This window comes from Polypterus senegalus, chromosome 3 (assembly GCF_016835505.1).
Source record: "Polypterus senegalus isolate Bchr_013 chromosome 3, ASM1683550v1, whole genome shotgun sequence".
NCBI lineage: Eukaryota > Metazoa > Chordata > Cladistia > Polypteriformes > Polypteridae > Polypterus > Polypterus senegalus.
Genome location: NC_053156.1, coordinates 266,808,222 through 266,825,051, shown reverse-complemented (window position 1 = coordinate 266,825,051; position 16,830 = coordinate 266,808,222). Strand labels below are relative to the sequence as shown.

The window sequence follows — 16,830 nt, the reverse complement described above, 5'->3', positions numbered from 1 at the left end:
TTCACTGACTCTGTGATTTAAATATCGGCTTCTTTTCCTTAATCTTTTCTTTTCTCTGCTAATTGGCGGCAGGCTGTAATCTTCTCAGGGCACGGCCCTGGCGGATATCAGAGGCACAAGCTAAATTAAGCATAGCCCCCTCTGTAACCCCCCCAATAAGCAGAGAGCTGCCCGGAGTGTTTCGTTGCTGCCGGCTCGACAGTTCCTTGGCCGACTGGTGCCTTTCTTTTTCTCTTCCTTTTATTTTTTTTCTTTTCTTTTTCCCACTCCGATGTCACCATGTAATGGAACAGGCCCTTGCTCTAGGGAAAAGATCACGAGAAAGCCAAGCAAACTACTGCCAGGAAGCATGCGCATCAGCCTGGCATATTGAAATGCTTTTCCGTCCATCTGCCCGCTTTCTGAATCAACTCAGTGTTGCAAGGAGCCAGACAGCAGTAGGTGCCAGTCACACACACAGCCCCCTTAATGTGGAGCTACTGCAATTCCCATTTGGTTCTGGGTGAGTGGGAGCGTAGGTGTGTTTGTGAGTGAGTCCTGAGATGGACAGGCACGCTGCCTAATACTGCTTCCTGCCTTGTAGCTGATGGTGCTGAGATGTGCTTTAGCTCCCAGAGACTCTATTAAGAATGCTGCAATATATTACAATAAAATATAATAAGCATGTTTGAGAATGGATGTATGAATAATATAATATATTATAATATAATATAATATAATATGGGGCGGCACAATGGCGCAGTGGTAGCGCTGCTGCCTCGCAGTAAGGAGACCTGGGTTCATTTCCCGGGTCCTCCCTACGTGGAGTTTGCACATTCTCCCCGTGTCTGCATGGGTTTCCTCCCACAGTCCAAAGCCATGCAGGTTAGGTGCATTGGCGATCCTAGTGTGTGCTTGGTGTGTGTGTGTGTGTGCCCTGCGGTGGGCTGGCGCCCTGCCTGGGATTTGTTCTTGCCTTGTGCTCTGTGTTGGCTGGGATTGGCTCCAGCAGACCCCCGTGACCCTGTGTTAGGATATAGCGGGTTGGATGATGGATGGATAATATAGGGGCGGCATCATGGCAGAGTTTAAGCGCTGCTGCCTTGCAACAAGGAGACCAAGGCACAAGTCTACGTCGGTTTCCTACCCAAAGTCATGCAGTTTAGGTGGATTGATGATGCCAAATTGGCCCTATAGCATGTGTGTTTATGTTTTGAGTGTGTTTAACTTGTAATGGGTTGGCTACCTGTCTAGGGGTTGTTCCTTCCTTGTGGCTCCAACTTCCCCACACCCATGCTCAGGATACGTGGGCTTGAAAATGGATGGATGGATGATATAATAGGAGAAGTAGTGTGGTTGCTCAGGAGTTAGTGCAGCTGCCTCGCAGTTTCAGTATTTGGACCCTGGCCTGGTAACTGACTGGAGTGTGTAGAGTTGGCATGTCCCTCTCAGTGTTATGAGGGTTATTCCTGCAGGTCTTCTGACTTTCCCTGTGCACCTCAACGGTGTGTATGTTTCTTAACTAATATGTTATGTTATAGTCTGTTTCTGTTGTCCCCTGGATAGCAGAGCTGTAATGACTTAATGCTGTAACACTGTGTCCAGCAGGCGGTCTCCTTTTATGCCCTGCAGACGAAGTTGTCACTTACTGTAAATAACATCAGCCTGCATACACATTCAAATGAAGCATGGCTGTTTCGGTGGAAAGATGAGTTCATTCTCACTTTGCACAGCAGGGATGCAGTGAAAGAGAGGGCAGGTTGAACAAAATAGACAATTTACATAAGAAATAAATAAGCTATTAGTGAAGACATTTTTTGTTTTGCCTATAGATAAATATATATTAATCCTGATGGAAACTGCAGGGTTACAACAGCAGATAATATAAAAGTACAAGCACACATATAACGCGAATTATCATTATATTAAGTATAATAATTCTTTGCATTTATATAGCGCTTTTCTCACTACTCAAGAGCGCTCGGCAATTGCAGGTTAAGGGCCTTGCTCAAGGGCCCAACAGAGCAGAGTCCGTTTTGGCATTTACAGGATTCGAATTGGCAACCTTTCGAATGCCAGTGCAGATCCCTAGCCTCAGAGCCACCACTCCGCTGTATAAGGTATGTCCTCTGAGCAGGTCCTCAGAAATGCGTGTGCCAGTTGCAGTACCAGAAAAAAGTCGGGGGGCGTAGTGTTCTAAAAGTTGGAATGTGATGTCAGAGTCTTTGGTTACTATCTACATGTGACAGAAAGCCGCTTTGCAGATCCTACGGAATCGATGTACTCACTTCGATGTTTGATGAATGGTTCGATGTGGTGAAGCAAAATGCCGACATACAGATGCATTCATGGTGCTTTTAAATTCCAACGTCGCATATTCCTGATAGTAATGACATGATACATTTAAAAAGTCTCACGTACCGTCTTAAGTGCCATCTTTTTTTTCTGTGACTCCCTCCGGACCTGACAGCAGCGGCAAACAGCAATAGATTGCCACACAGAACACATTAAATGTATGATATTCCAACTCACTGCACATTTAGAATCCTAAGATTTATACTTGATATCACTTTCATGATGAAATGCATTAAAGTATGTATGTTACATTTTACAGATAAATTTATTAATTTCGTTTAAATAACACGCTGGCAGAGCGGTAGCGCTGCTATCTTGCAGGGAGTCACATCGCTGGTATTCTCTGCCTGGAGTTTGCATGTTTTCCTGCTGGGTTTCCTCAGTGTGCTCCGGTTTCCTTCCAAAGATATGCAGATTTCATGACACTAAAATTACTCTAGTAAATGTGTGTGCTTGTATTCACTTTGTGATGAGCTGATGCCTCATCCAGGGATTGTTTCTGCCTCGTACCCAATGCTAGCTGGAATGGATACATCCCTGGATTGATGGATTTAATCATTAAACATCCTTTTCAGAGATATTGCGGTAAGGTGTCATCGGAATTTAATGGGTGTTCCAGGCAATTCACAAAACAGAGAAGCCAAACTTGTTCTCACCGTGATAATATCTCACACTGCCACCTGCTGGATTCCTCCAGATTTACGTAAAGTACGTGCGCAAGTATAAACAGTACAACGCTTGTGTAGCAGGAGTGTCCGCTGCAGCATGCGTCGTGTTGCGTGAAGTATAAACCGGCCTAATGCATGAAAACATTTGTATACTGGAACTAAATGCCTTTCTTCTTGTCTGAGTGGTAGAAATGTATTATTAAAGACTGAGTTTCTCTACAAATTCACTTTTACAAAAAATGTTTTTACTTATTACTGCTGTAAAAACTAACTGCTTGTTGCTGTACAGCAAACATGATTGCGCACAGACACTGGTTGACCAGTTGGCCTCCATATATTTTTGTCCTCTCTTCCTTGTATCAGTATTCAGAGCCTCTGTCTGCACACATCTTTAGAAGGAGAAGGACAGCTTTGATAGTTTTTACATTAAAGATGTGCTTTTTGTAATTCTTTAAAAATGTGCCACACAGCTGTACAGATGTTGGTGCTACTATCTCTCAGCTCCAGAGTATCCGACTCCTCATACTCAGTTAGAACATTCTCCTTTGTCTGTGTAGGTTTTCTCCTTGGTTCTCTGATTTGCTCTTTTATCCCAAATCATGCTAGTTGAATCGAATAGCAAAGCTAAAGTTGAACTGTATAAGTTAGTGTGCTTTCCAACTGCCTACTATACCAGGGTTGGTTCCTGCCTTGCACCCAGAGTGATTGTGATAGGCTATGGACCTGCTGTATCCAGGAAAAGGAATCTGCAAACAGGAGACAGGAGAATTTAATGGAAGGAGCTCAGAAACATAAAATTAGAATGCAGTTCCTCAGCTGTAAGTGCGAGGTGGTGGGCACACAAGCCGGCCTTCTCATTTTATCTCTTGTCTGATTTTTTGGACTAGCCTTCATTCCTTCATTGTGCCTATGCTAAATTTCATTTCCTAGCTGTAAGCTTTTTCAGCTCAAGTTTAAGGCGCACATGATTGATGACCTATCCATGGTCATGTGTTTCCCCACATTAATGACTTCTTGTCCACAAAGAAGAAGGAGAAGAGGGTATGTGGTCTGAGTCTCCCGCTGATGAGTTGAAATTTGAAAGAAAGCGTGCGGGCATCTTGCAAAAAGAAAGAGGCTGCAAAACATTCCCTTATATGGCTAATGAGACCCAACTTAAATGAATATTCCTTAATGTTGTCAGGATTACAGTATATGGAGATGTTAATAGGCTGGATTCCAGGTGGGTGCATTTTGACATCACTCACAAGCAATTTAATTGAGCTTAGAGAAGGCTCTCCTGCATTACAACCACAAGGCCCTGACAACCTCGGCCTGCCGCTGTGCTGATCTGTACTAAAGCACTGCTTGGAAGGTTTAAGATCATGAGTGTAGTTAAAAAAAAAAAGTCCTGTCTCCAAAACCTTCCAGCACATTTTGGATTGAAAAAATGGAAATCAATCTGGATTTTAAGGCCCTATCAGGATTGCATCTGTGTGTGTCAGGGTCCAACACATAACACTATACCAAGATATATTGCTCTTGCCTTTAATTTACACCTCACTAAAAAAGGTTTGTTAATCACTCTCCTCACTCTCCATGGCAAGCAGTTCAAATCCCTGCAAGGTCAGTGGCCTACTAGAGGTCATCTGGCCAGGTCTGGCCTGGCTTGACCCAGCTTGCTTGTGTATTTGGAGGGGGATGTGAAAAGAATGACTTATCTCTAAGCTATAAAAACCATCAGTGCCCTGCCTGTCAAAGTCAGGGATCAATAGAGAGAGAGAGAAAATGTGATCTAATCTAGTGGGCACAGTGCTTAGTCACACAATGTGCATTGAAAAGGAAATGGAGGCCTCTGCTGATAAAGTCAAACATGTTGGCTGGCTTGTGCACCTGCCTCCTTTGTCTGTTGTTTGCTTTTTTTCAGTTTGTCTGTTGTTTGCTTTTTTCAGTGATGTACATGGACTAAAAGTATATTTAAAAGGTAGGGAGCTGGAAAGGGGGGAAAAGCAAATATAAAAAAAAACGCATACATCTTGATAATTGTCATTGTCCACATATACCTAGTCATATTTACTATAATATACTGTATATATGTACTGTATACTGTATATATTCAGTACTTCATAGCTTAGTCAGTCAGTCAGTCAGTCAGTCATTTTCCAACCCGCTATGGCTGCACTCAGGTCCAAATCCTGATCCTGAGTTGGTTTGTTGTGTGGTGGGTGTGGCAATGCACTGTATCAGTGCGTGCTTCTAACCTCTCTCTCTCTATATCCTAACACTGGATCACGGGGGTCTGCTGGAGCCAATCCCAGCCAGCACAGGGCGCAAGGCAGGAACAAATCCCAAGGCGCACACACACACCTACACACCAAGCACACACTAGGGCCAATGCACCTAACCTGCATGTCTTTGGACAGTGGGAGGAAACCCATGCAGACGCGGGGAAAACATGCAAACTCCACGCAGGGAGGAACCGGAAAGCGAACCCAGGTCTCCTTACTGTGAGGTAGCAGCGCTACCACTGCGCCACCATGCCACCCAGGGTAATTCATCTTTAAGAAATAGCATAAAAGGATAATAAATGTTGGAAACAAGATAAAGATCAAGTGAAAATGTACACTGAAGTATAATAATTGATTTAGGAAAAATACTGAGATGTTCAAGTAAATAAAGAATGTACCAGAAGAAAGGTTGATGTAATATACAAAATGTAATGAAGGATGAATAGGAGATGACTGAGAAATCAGCAGATGTCCTATAAACTAGAATGGACAGTTGTTATATGCACAGAAATTTCAAGGGTGGTGTCTCTCTCAAAAGTTATAAGAAGAACCAGAATATAAATATAATATACTTTTTATTTTATATAAATCGTTTGGGTGTAAACCAATGAACCAACTAGAGTAAAATGTGTGCATTGATTGACACTGTATGCAAATTCAACAGTTTATAAAATGAACCTCTATCCTTTGTTTCTTGAAAAATTCTGATCATTCTGACTATGCTGTAACAGTCTGCTTTTGAAGAATGCTTCTTCCAAAGCATTTTGCAGAGGAGTCATTAAAAGATACAATGAACAGCTTTTCTCCAGCCTGATTACTGAATTGTCCTGTTAGAGGATGTTTCTTTCTTTAATAAGATGTTAAATTTCGACCACACTCTAAAGCCTGGCGTTCAAGTATCCAGTCTCTTCACTGTTTTGAACTTACAAATGCCCACATTACAAAAGGTTTAGAATGATTGATATGTCTAAATTAGCTTGGTGTGAATAAAGCTAATGTCACATTACATGACTTCTACTCGGGGAGAATGTCAGACTTGCTGATCTTCTTGTTGGACCATGTCATTTTAAATGACTGAAAATGAACAGTTTACTAAGTGTGTCTAGTTCAGCCACAGCCTCATCCCTTTTTCCCTTTTTTTTTTCTCTGTTCTGTTTTAGTATGTGAAACTTGAGCCATCAGAAAGACAAGCCTTTGCAAAAATCAAAACACCTGTATTCCTTATTCCATGTCACTGCATTCTGTGCATTGCACTTCCAGATGAGTATTCATTGGATGTTAGCTGTCATGCACACAGAACCTGTCAATATGACTAAAGACAAATTCACACGTTTGATTTTAACAGAGTGAGTCACTGGGCATATTTCAGGTGATCACCTTCATAGGAAAGTGCTGCAAATTTGCTAGGATTATGCAAATCAAGACTACAACTGACTGTTGCTGCAAAAGCGGTGCATAGCCCTAACACAACATTGATTTAAGTGTTTGAGCAAGGTGAAAAATTGATGCTCTGCCTTATGCCTGATCCTACTTGAATCACTAGCATGGTGGCACAGTACTTAGGGCTGCTGCCTCATGGATGCCAGTATCCTGGGTTCAAATCATATGCCTAAAAGCCATTTCCATGGAGGATGCATGCTTGTGTCTGCATTACACATTACACACTCTTCTCACATCCTCAAAGATGTGCTGGTTAGATTAGTTGACCCTTGTGAATGCATACGTGAATGGGTTCTGTTATGCCGGATTGTTTTCCACCTTGTAAGCAGGAAAGGCTGAATTGGCTTAAAAAAGGTTTGAAAATATATTTATTATATTATATTGTATTATATTATATCTATATATATATATATATATATATATATATATATATATATATATATATATATAATTCACTAAGGACACGCAAGACACTGAGCGCAAACAAGACACTGAGGGCATGCAAGACAGTGAGCTCAAGCAAGACAGAGCCCCGCCCGCCAACTCTAACCCTCCTACCGCGTCATGGGATACGCATGACAGAGACACGCACGGCAACTGTAACCGTCCTCCCGAGTCCAGCGTCGCTCTCGAGGCACGCAACAACTCACCACACACAGCCTTGGTCACTTTCGTCAGTGCAAAAGTCCACATGCACCTCTGAGCCACGTTAACTTTACACCCCACGCAAGACAGAGAACTACAATCACCAACTCACAGAGCCAGAGAACTACAATCCCCAACTCACAGAGAATCCCCCCCCCCGCCAACATTAACTAAGGGCAAGCAAGACAGAGAGCACACGCAAGACAGAGAGCCACGCCCACCAACTCACAGAGCCCCGCCCAACAACTCTAAGACCATGGGAGACGCACGCATTTAGTGTAGACTGTAAATGGATATAAATAATTGCATGTAAACGATTCGCCAAAATCTGTTGTATGTAAACGATACTGTTTAAAATGTTATTGTTTTTTCATCAGAAAACACGGTTTCCACGTCTACCTGTATTAGTTTAAATGGCTCTTTTACCACTCTCTATAGGGTGGACGCGCTGACTTATCGTGTCGACTGGGCAACACAGTGAATGTGGCGTCTATCTATATATGTCTGTGTTTTCTGTAGCCTGCTACAGGAAGGTACTCTCTCGACCATTGGCATTGGTTTTGCTCCTTGCTATTTTCGTTATACTGCGACGGTGGTTTCCTAAGCCTTTGTTATATTGAATTCCTTTCTCACCGTTTTCCGTTCCTATTCTTACACCGCCGTATGCTACGGCTTCGCTAGTTATATTGTATTATATTATATCAAGGTAGCTTGGTTTTGCAGTGGTTGCCTCACTATCCTCAATTTTAGCCCTGTGCCCAGTCACTGTCCCTGCAGAGTTGCCTCTTCTCCTTATGTACATATAGGTTTTCCTCAGGTCACTTTGGTTTTCTGCCCACATCCTCAAAGAAATGCATGCTTGGTTAATTGGTAACTCTAAATTTGCCCGTGCGGGAGTGAATTTAGGTATGTGCATAACTTAGCCCTATAATTAACGAGTGCCCAGTCTATGCTGATTTATGTCTCTTGAGAATCATGTGTTAAGCCTTCCATTCACTTCCTGAACATACTCAATCCAGTTTTAGGGTCACTAGGGGCTACAGCCATATAATAAAATATTCTGATATTTGGTTAATTCAATTTAGGATTGTGAAGGCTGGAGTTTAACCTAGCAGCACTTGGGTGCATGGAAGAAAACAGCCCTGGTCAGGGTGCCAGTCTAATACATGGCTGACTCATACACAGACCCACTTGGTCTAATATAAAATTGCTCATTAACATAACCAGCACATCCTTGGTGATAAAGGAGAAAATTCCGAGTATATAGGCATGGAGAGACAGGATTCAGACCCAAGACACGGGATCTGTGAGGCAGCAGCATTACCCCACTACGCCAGCCCGAACACTTTAACATAATTAGCTGAATTTAAAGGGCAGCTTTTGCAAAGGCGTGATGAATCTTAAGATACAGTATATCATATAAACAGAAGGAGAAGTAAGCTATGCATATACTGTACATAAAAAGCATGTGATTGTCATATTCTGTTTGTGTTTGGTAAAGCTTTGTGTAATGATGTCAGATGAAACCTTGATAGATTGCCTGACTGATTCAGCAGAACCATCTCTTCCATTCTTGTTCTGTGTTCTATTTATAAGACGGGCTGATGTTATTTTGCAATACTTTATATGTGGATGGAGTTTGCATGCTGAAAAGAAAAAAAATGTGGCCTGCTGACAGCTCCCCTCCTCCAACAGCACCTTTACATACCACATGCCTAATTTGCCATCCCAAGCATTTATTCATTAAGGCTGCATATTTAATGTTTGTTAGTAAGTTTAATGAGTTTTGTGTTTCCAGATGGTGTGCTTTTGATGTGAAAGAGGGAGCATAGCGTTACTGCGTCATGCCGCATAGCAAGTGTGAAGCTGCTTAAGCTTGAGTGACATAAATAAATATTGTGTCAGTAAGAGACGTAATTATTGATAGTCTTTATGCTTTAGTTAACACATTATGATGCCATAGTAGGACGAATGAAGGCCAGGCTCACACATTAAATAGAACAGAGCAATCGATCATTGAGAGGGCTCAGGTGGATGTGTGTGAAGAAGGGGAAGTTTTATTATTTAATTATGGGGAGAAGTGCTCTGGGCATACATGTTCATGTTAGTTTGTTTAAAATGACTTAGTTGTTCTTCTTAGCTAATGGCCGATCTTGTGCCCCAATCATAACAGTACTCCTCTTTCCATTTTTGCTTTATTCCTTGTAATTCACTTTTTTGAGGGTAGTAGTTATGATTTTTACCCAGATATTCCAAGAACCCATCCCAGCGAAAACAGGGTGCAAAGCGGGCATACACCTCTAGACAGGGCAGTCCTCAGATGTTGACTCTACTCTGTACACATATCAATACTACTGCTGTATGAACTTTATTACTGTTTCTTTACATCACTACCACGCAGATCTGGTGTCCCAGGTTCACATCCTACACATGGTTGGTGTTTGTGCAGAGTTTGCAGGTTCTCCTTAAGTCTGCATGGCTTTCCTTTTACATCCCCAAGGACATGAATTTTAGGTTAACTGGAAATTCTAAACTGGCTCTGTGTGGGTATGGGTGTACCCTGTGAATGACTGGCATCCTCTCAGTGCTGTTGGAATTAGATTGAGCTAATTTGAGTCATGTTATGTTGTATTACTTAACACCATCTAAAACAGCTCAATGACAGAGAAAAAAAAAGAAAAAAGTATTTGTCTTACCTTAGCTATTTATTTCATGTGCATCTCCCATTTTATTCATTCATTCATGTTCTCAGCCTGCTTACAAAGTCATTGGCATCTAGTGCTTCTAAGCGGCATTGGACACAATGCAGCAAACCAGCCCTGGTTGGAGAACAGAAACAGAGAATTGGTAATGAACCTGCACATCTTTGGGATGTGATAGGATATTAAAGTGCTCGGAGAAGAACATGTTTAGTCATAGGGGAACATACTAACTATTAGAAAAGACTCATAATTAAACAACAGAAGAGTTCAGTGACCTGAGGAATGCCAGTAGGACAAAAACAAGAACAGTGATGGTGTAAGCCAACCATAGCACTTTTAAGACTTGATTTTGGTGCTTTTACTCGGAGCTCTGTTCTCCTCTGAAGCTGGTCCAAGAATGAATGGCGACTTCCATTTGGGAGCCTTTTTAAGTATTGTCAGACCTGAAAGGGATGGGTTGTTTGACAATGTAACAGAGGTGACATCAGACATCTTGTCCTCCATTCTGAGGATAAAAACGGACATGCAGTTGGTGAATGTGCCACATATCTGTGTGATACCCTGCTGGTTTCTCTTCAGTAAGGCCTATGAAACACTCCAGATGCATAAGCGTCAGTATATACACATACTGCTCAGGCTGGGTATCAAACCCAGTCTTCCAGTAACAATGTGGGAACAGCCGTAACCCATTACCCTTCAACCGTCCTCGTAAATAATCAGTCCATTACTGAGCTCACTTAAACTTAGTCGTTTTATATGGGCATCTATCTATTCTGGTGACTTTCTGCACAAGGCAGGAACCAGCAAGGGCAGAGTGTCATTTCAATCACAGTGCACCTTAATGCCCACATACTTTACTGCACCATAGTTTAGGGTTGCTGGTTAACCTAACATGTATGTCTTACACATGTGGGAGGTATGTACAGAGCCTTATTGAGAAATGCAAACCTTAAACAGATAGCTACCAGATCAGGATTTGAACCCATGCTCTTACCGCTGTGCAGCAGCAATGCTAAACTTAAAACCTCCATAACCCATAAGTAGTGTATACAGAACATTGGGTATAAACAGCCAAAAATGGAAAACTAAGGAGCCTAGTATAAGAGTCAAAAGGATGAACAGATCAAATGGAACAAACACAATAATAATAAAAACCTTCAATAAAAAAATGAAGTGCAAAAATCAAGGGAAAATGTAAGTTCGGCATAGGAAGAAAAAACAATCACTAAAGAAAATAAAGTAAAGCTACAAAATTAAAAGTTGAGAAGTCCTTAAATAGAATGTAAATATCAGTCACAAGAAAACAAAGAGATGGAATTGTACCAAAAAAGCTGAAACTCAGTGTACATGGTGCCAATATAAACAGGCAGAGTCAAAGGGTAAAGATATAAGAATAAGTCATAAAAATTAGGCGAAAAAAAACGAAAAGCTACTGGACCATGTCCTAGAAATACTTAGAGATGAGTATAAGGGGCCATTTTGTAGATATTGATAAAGGAAAGCCCTCATAAGCAGAGTCAGGCAGCTGTTTGTCAGAACATGTCGGTCCAAGACTTTCAAGATGCTGGCTGAAGTGGCAATGAGCCATCTCTGTATCTATCTCCACCCCCATGCCTGGAAAATCTTGGGACAGAAGTGTTTTAGCAGAAGAAAAAAAGACGTCTTTGAAAGTGAGAGTGAAAATGTACAGTAGCGTAGGTGGGTATTACAGTGGTGCTGTAGTGAGTGACAGGCCATTCTCCTTTAGAAAGGCAGCCGCATTATTAGAGAGAGGCTGCATATTGGCAAAGCCATTGATTTGCAGCCTGTCGCAGAGCTCCATCCATACAGTATTCATTTAAAGTCTTAAGTGTCTTTCCGTTTTTATCGATCTGCTATGATGGCTTCAGTGTAACGCATGCGGAGCTGGCCTTCCTCTTTGGTGAATGGGGTTAGTGTCACAGTCTAGTGATTACCAGGGATTTTATTTATTTGTGATCCTGGTGACACATGGACGGATGGTTTATTCAGGAAGAAATACAGAAGCTTCACAGTCATCACCTGTATCCCCAGAGGAGGGGGCAGGTGCCGACTTGCATGCTTTTAATTATAGCTTTGCAGCGTCGTCATTTTCTCAGCTTGTGTATGATGGAAATGGGACAAGACTGGCTGCTGGGCCTTGCCAGGTGGAAATAGTAACTGCTTCTACCTGGAGAGTTCAAAGACCCCATTTTATGTACAGGAAGAAAATAGAAAAACCGCAAAGAAAGAGAAATGGTTAACATTCTTTTTTGTTTGTATTTAGGTACCACTGGATGTCATTAAATGTTATTGAGCTATATAGAAGGAGGCTCTTAAAATGTCATCCTTGCTTATTCTTCATGTTTTGATAAGTATCTTTTTGAAAAATCGTCAAGTAATATCAATGAGGTGCCATGTCACTCCCAGTGAGTGTAGTGTGAAATTTTCAAGTGAAGGACTGACTTAAATCACTAAGGGCAGCCCCTGCCATTGTACCAGGAGCCACGTAATATTCAAACAAATTTGACAAAGTTTACCAATCAATTTCACTTAAATCCCCCAAAATAACATCTAGTCAAGATTGTAAGGACACTGAAGTTCTGCTCTCTACCATACTATGTGACACTTTATTACATGTGTCTGTGTCTCTCTGTGTGAAGAAGAATGTTCTCACATTTATGTGAAATATAACTTCAACAAGTTGCCAACCGTGCCCCCGTATTATCATTGAACTTATTTTAAGTAACAGCATGAATCTACTGTATTAATTTATTTAATAATTTCAAACACTTCAATCATGTCACCTCTTAGTCTCCGTTTGCTTAAACAAAAAAGCCCTTAGCTCTTTTAATCTTTCCTCATAACTCATACCTTTCAGCCCTGGAGTCAGCCTAGTTGCTCTTCTGTGGACATTGCTTAGTGTTTCTATGTCTTTTTTGTAGCCCAGAGTCTAAAACTCCACATAGTACTCCAGTCGGGGCCTCACCAATGTGTTATAAAGCTTGAGCAAAATCTTCTGTGACTTGTACTCTACACATCAGGGCGCTATAAAACCTAATAATCTGTTAGCCTTCTCTACTGTAGCTAATGATAGTGAACTCCTCGGTTCTTCTCATTAAGGGTACTTTCACTTTCAGATTTCAAACCTCCCATTGGGTATTCATATCTAGCATTTTTATACCTTACATTTATCTATAATAAATTTGATCTGCCTCAAATGTCCCCAGATCTTCTGTCCAAGTCCTTCTGTGTGGGAATCTGGTTGATTTTACATTATCTACCCTTTCATTTAGTTTAGTATCATTTACAAACTTAACCAGCTTGCTATTTATATTCCTGTCCAGATAATTTATGCATATTAGAAATAACAGCAAACCCAGCACTGATCCCTGAGGGACACCATGTTTAATATCATAACCCTTTGCTTCCAGTATTTGAGCCAATTTTGCACCCATCTAAACACAATGTCCAGAAGTCCCACTTAGCTTGAGACAATGTAAATAAAGGTTTGAGAGCAATGTTATAAAGTAACAGACAAAAGTGAACTATAAAATGATATACTATAATAAAATCTAATAGTTTAAGCAGCATTTTGGTACAGTTGTTGTGCTACTACCACACAGATGCAACATCCCGGATTAGATCTCTTGAGTCCTGATGTTGTCCGAGTGGAGTTTCCATGTTCTCCTTTTACCTACACAAGTTTTTCTAAGGTACTCTAACTTCCTCACATATTGTGAGTTAGGTTAACTGCTGATTCCAAATTGGCCCGTTATGAGTGAGTGTATGTGGTTAGCTGAATTGGCCCTGCTTATGACTGGCACCCTGTTCAGATGATCCCTGCCTGACACCTGATGCTGCTGGGATATGTACTGGTATCCCACAACCCTAAACTCAATAAAGCAGATATATATTGTGACAGATAGGGGGTGCTATCGCTCCCTTGAACCCTCCGATCAAATGTCAGACACCAAGTAAAAGTAAATTCCACAAATAATTCTCAATAAACAATCCTCCACTCCCAGACGCGTTGCCACCCTTCCACCTAGCTCAGCTCCCAGTCTGGGAGCTGTCACAGTCCTTTTATAGTCCCTGACCCGGAAGTGTTCCAATCCCCAGTTCATGTGATCCTTAACACTTCCGGGTCAGATAAAAAGTCCTTTTCTTCATCCTGGAAGTATGTCACTTCTGCTGTCGCTCTGCCTATGACGCACCTCCAGGTTATAGGTCACATATGACTCTCTGTGCCTCTCTGCAGCGTCATCTGTTGGCCCCTGGAGTATCCAGCAGGTTTGTAAGGGAAAACTCCATAGTCCATGATTCCCAGCTGGCATCCGGGGCACCTCCATGCTGCAGGGAGAGCTCCATCTGGCGGCCTTGGGGTATTGGCCGTGATGACAAGCTGGCCATAGACCACTATATATATATATAATGCACTTATATATATATATATATATATATATATATAATGCACTTAGAGTTGTCCATCTGTCACATGATTTCTCGTTAGCCACTAGGGCTACAGCCTCTATTTTGGTCTTATTATGTGCACATGCTGGTGAATCAAACCATAGGGGTAGGTGCACCTTATGTAAAGTTATTAGGATTCACCTCTTTCTTATGGCAAATTTCTCAAGAAGGTGACATGGCAGAATGAAAAAAACAATGAAAAGTAACAGTGGTGACATTTGTTGAGTACGAAGCGTATTGCAGAGGTCACTCAAAGGAAGAAGAACAACAGCAGCAGCACCACTTTCTGAGCGTCAAGTACACAATACAGAATTCATGTGTGACAAAGAATGACAAAAGCCTGCGCAAACTAAACTAAACTATCCTCACACCAAGTTGATCGTTACGATAGCATAATACAGTGCTACACACTGTGATGGTGCAAAAAAAGAACCCCAGTGACAACATCTCCTGAGCGTCAAGGCAAATACAGGATTGAGCAGATGTTTAATAGTGTGACCTACTGTATGATACACAATGCAACAATGACAATTACAGAAAAATGTATGCTGACAAACAAGATTTTTAAATACTTACAACTTCAACTCATATACAAACATTGCTTTTATATCCTTACATCAATGTTTGACTGAAGAGCATGACTTAACAAAAGTTACACATGTCATGTCCTCACTGTCGGCCAACATATTTTCATACTGAAATCAAAAGAATGTATGGCCCAAATGGAAATGTTCAGCTTGCTCTACTTCAACCACCTTTATTTGAGACTATTCTATCCTTACTTGTCATGGTTGCAAATTTTCAGGTAACATATAAAATAATAATAATAATTCATTTTATTTATATAGCACCTTTCCCATGCTCAAGGCACCACATTCACAATAATCACAGCTCGTTTTTGAGACTTTCTCTTCATATATTCAATAATAAATGGGCTTTGTGGCTATCTTAAACTGCCACCAGTTCACATCTGTGCAGAACTCTTGTTTTACGTATAAGGTGCTGTCTGCCTGCTTTGCAGCGCCCCTCCCAGGCTGTCTCCCTGCCCTTTTCCCAGATGCTGCATGTAAAGGGCAGCATAACCACCTGAGCTCCATTACTATTCTAATTATGTCTGATTAAACATGTGGCAATTTACACTGCTAATTAGAGACATATTTGCCTTTATTGGAATGCAGATCTCCTACATGGTACCCCACAACACAACACAATGCAATGTGTATGAGTTTTTTTTGTGGTATACTGAAGCTATTTACATTTGAGATGAAAAGATACTGACTGCTACTTTCTTTTTCTGTCTGTATATGTTGTCATATTTTAAAATAAAGCCATTTTTGACTTCAACACCCATAAGTATTTGGACATTTAGCTGTCAGGCATTTCCTGTTACTTTGATCTCACACACACACACACGATAAAAGATATAAATGTGTAATGCTGGATTTATCTTGTATCTGCTAAATAAAGACAAGAGAAGTGTACATGAAAAAACAGAAGAACTCAAATTGCCCAGAATCAGAATAGAGCAAAATCAACAGTGGTGAATGTAGCAACTGCCACAAAGTAGATCAGATGAGAAAAACAGCTGCAGTTGGTGAGAATAAAATAGTCATGAAAAGAAGAAAAAAGGTTTAAATACACTTTCATTGAAATCGTCAACAGCCTCTTCAGTGCAGGGATGAAAGGATCATTATAAACTGTACCCAAAATACTTGATAGCTCAATAATAAAGGTCATAAACATAGAAAGAGCACCACACCAAAACACATAGGCCTAGTTTGAATGTACCAAAAGAAGAGATAGGTTAGAAATGTTATGAATGAGACAAATGAGACTAAAATAAACCTGAACAAAAGTGAGAGCAAGGTGAAAGTGTAAAATGAGAATGAACTGCAGGTGGTTAAAAGTAATATCACCTTACCTGTGAAAAATGGAGATGGTAGTGTCATGGCTGTGGCATCCATAGCCACCTCTGGAAGTGGAAATCATCATTACAAATGATGTAAGTAATGATTAAAGCAGCAGAATGACTTCAGGAACATCTTATCTGCCTTTGTAAATGCATCCAACAACACTGAACAGTAGGCCAGTTAATGCAGTATGGCACAGTGGCAGTCAGTTCATGAAGATATTGCACACAAGGATCTGCAGTCAGCTTTATATTGCTTTAATGTAACGTAATATGACGTGACATCACATAACATAACGTAACGACTCTCTAAAACCCACCTAAGCCAATTCAAGGTCATGTTTGCCCGGGGAAGAGAAGAGAATGCATGGGGACCTAATCCAGATCTTCAAAAT

At 41.0% G+C, this 16,830-nt stretch overlaps 1 protein-coding gene and 1 long non-coding RNA gene across 5 annotated transcripts in view; one reads left to right on the top strand and one right to left on the bottom strand.

The window, feature by feature from the left end:
* Window positions 1-16,830, top strand: part of atp2b4 (ATPase plasma membrane Ca2+ transporting 4) — a 270,016-nt gene that overhangs the window by 25,617 nt on the left and 227,569 nt on the right. The gene's annotated exons all lie outside the window — the stretch shown is intronic.
* Window positions 1-16,830, bottom strand: part of LOC120526138 — a 38,176-nt gene that overhangs the window by 18,923 nt on the left and 2,423 nt on the right. The window contains exon 2 of the long non-coding RNA XR_005633080.1: window positions 10,051-10,173. This is a non-coding gene — a long non-coding RNA (uncharacterized LOC120526138). The remainder of the gene's footprint in view (window positions 1-10,050; window positions 10,174-16,830) is intronic.